This window comes from Macrotis lagotis, chromosome 7 (genome assembly GCF_037893015.1).
Source record: "Macrotis lagotis isolate mMagLag1 chromosome 7, bilby.v1.9.chrom.fasta, whole genome shotgun sequence".
NCBI lineage: Eukaryota > Metazoa > Chordata > Mammalia > Peramelemorphia > Peramelidae > Macrotis > Macrotis lagotis.
The window spans coordinates 17,008,478-17,011,276 of NC_133664.1; the positions used below are offsets into that span (position 1 = coordinate 17,008,478).

Here is a 2,799-nt window from a genome sequence, read left to right on the forward strand (position 1 = left end):
TTTTTTCTTTCTTGTGGTTTTTCTGTTTTGTTCTGATTCTTCTTTCTCAAAATGACTAATATGGAAATATGTTAAGATGATCAAGAATGTATAGGAGATTTCAGATTACTTGCTGTCAAGGGAGTGGGAGGGAAAGGATGAAGGGAGAAAATTTTACAACATGAATGTTGAAAATTATATCTTCATGTGCTTGGAAAAAATACTATTTTTGGTTGATATTTTATTTTATTTTTTCTAATTACATGTTATAAAAGTTTTTCAACATTCATCTGCTTGTATATTTATGTTATACATTTTTCTATCAGTTTCCCACTCCACCCTGCTCCCCTAATCAGGAAACAGTGTAGTAAGAGGTTTCATATGTTCATTTGTGTTTAACATGCTTACATATTAGTTATTTTGTGTATGAGGAATTAGAGAAAGAAAACCATGGGATATAAAGGAAAAGAGAAGTTTTAAAAAAATGAACATAGCATCCATTCAGATCCTATGAATTGGGGTTTTTTTTGTTTTCTTTTCCTCTAGATGTAGATGGTCCAAAACAGATCTCCCCAGGGTTATCCTAGATTTCTGAGATGCTGAGAGAAGCTGCATCCATCGTAGATGGTCAACTTCACAGTGTTGTTGTTACAATGTTCTTTTGGTTCTATAATAAAATACTATTAAGATTAAAAAAGGAAAGCAGGTCCAGGGTAATTTAAAACTTTCTGCATCCCCAGGGCCTTTGTTTCCCTTATATGTCTTTCTCAAGGCAGACATGGGCACCGAATGTTTGTTGAATTGAATTGAGTTGTTTGTTGTGGTGCTATTTTTCGGAGTACCTTCTTGAACTGTTTTTCAAAGTGGAAGGATGGTGCTGTATGAAAGGAGGGAAGGTTAGCACTCCCCTTGATAAGGATGGAAGAGGTCCTAGTGGCCTTTACAACACATAGACAGTTAAGGCATTGCCACCTACTCTGTGGCATCTAACCAAAGTGGAAGGATGCAGCAACAATGGGAACAATTTCACCAAACACTTCACTTCAATTCAATTTAATCCAATGCATCTATCTATCTATCTATCTATCTATCTATCTATGTATCTATCTATCTATCTATCTATATATTTAGCACCTTCTGAAAGCAGACGACTGTGTAAGAGACTGATAGATATATGAGAATTTATTGGCAATATCTCCTTTATCTTGCTTATGGTTTAGAAAGAGGACAAGACAGAATTGATTAAATGATAAGGCTTGAGATTGCCAGACAATATGTTACATAATAGGGGAAACAAAAGCAAAAAATGTAAGTAGTTCCCATCCTCAAGAGCTTCTATTTTGGAAGACATTAGGGAAGACAATCTATAAACATGTAGGTATATAGAAAATGTATAAATTTATGTTTGTATGTGTATGTACACATGCTATGTACAATTAACATAAAGGAAAGTCACTAATTTATAATGAAATGTGATGAAGGCATCAGAGAGGTGCAAAGGGTCTGATATTGAATTGCCAGCTTCCCTCTTTATGACTTTTATTCCTTCAAGAGATGGACTCCTCTTGCGGAGACTCATTATAACTGATTTCTATAATTATAGAGATTTACAAAGCCCTGGTAAATGAAGGTGGCTTTGACTGAGAACTGGTCAGCGGGAATTCTGGGATATTACTGACTTTGAAAAGAGGGGTGGTAGTGATATGAATGAATGGTTTCATGGTTCAATGGCTCTGGAGGGCCACAAGATTCTAGCCTAGGCAAATATGCCTGCCCCTTTCCTCTAGCTAAAATCTGATTTCTAGTACCCTGAGCAGTACAGATAGTTAAGGAAGCCAAGGACCTAAGTAACTGGAGAATTTGAGATGGAGATGGACAATCTCATAGGCTTAGAAAAGTGTTACATGGGTAACACTTTATTGAACTACTTTTTATCTTTATTCTTCTGCACTCTGCACTCTCGCCAATGGCATCAATTTCAGGGCTCAATGCCAAGTATCTTGGAGTAGAGATTGTCTGCAATCACTTCATTTCTTGATTTACCTGATGCACCCTGCCTTGGGCTCCATTCTTTATGACTGCCCTGGTGCTTTCACTGTGATTTCACATCATATTGGATATGGGTAATAAACAACAGATGTTTGAGGTGGTCCAGTGATGTTGTGTGTTTAGAACCTTGTTGCTCCCTTCTATCACTCCAATGTACATTATATTGGGTGCTGGAGACAATACGTTACTATAGATAAAGATGGCAAAAAGCAAAAATGAAAGCTGACTTGCCCCCACCCCTTGCAGGGAATTTCAGAGCACAGGAAGTTATCGATGAAGCAAGCCTTTTTATTTGTCTAATCAGATGGATCACTTCATAAACTTAAGATCCTTGTATGAATATCTTGATAACTGGATGGTGAAGCAACTGTTGAAAGACACCTTCAATAGCACATCAAGTGAAACTTCTCTGGAGCCCTACTTCATCATTTAAAATGAGGAAAATAATAGTGACAAGATTACCCTGAATAACAGAAACTCCTCAGTGGCTCATCGTCTATAGGTTAAAATTAATAATAAGCATTATAATATCACATATAAGTATATTATTTCAATGTACCAATGTATCATAAACATAATAAATAAAAATTCCTTAGTTTGGCATTTAATATTTTCAGAAACTTGACTCCATTCTAATTTCCCATATTCATTTCATATTACTCTTCTTCCAATACAGTTGGTTTCATAGCTGTTCTCTGATTTTTACATTCTGTCTCCTAATTCTACACATTTCTTCAGGCCATGTACACCCTCATTTCTATTTTTTCTTCC

At 35.8% G+C, this 2,799-nt stretch overlaps 1 non-coding gene across 1 annotated transcript; it reads left to right on the forward strand.

Annotated features, from left to right (window-relative positions):
- The first annotated feature begins 853 nt into the window (after positions 1-853).
- On the forward strand, positions 854-976 carry LOC141494606 (U6atac minor spliceosomal RNA). Its single transcript, XR_012470505.1, has one exon. It is a non-coding gene; the product is annotated as a U6atac minor spliceosomal RNA (small nuclear RNA).
- Positions 977-2,799: the final 1,823 nt, after the last annotated feature.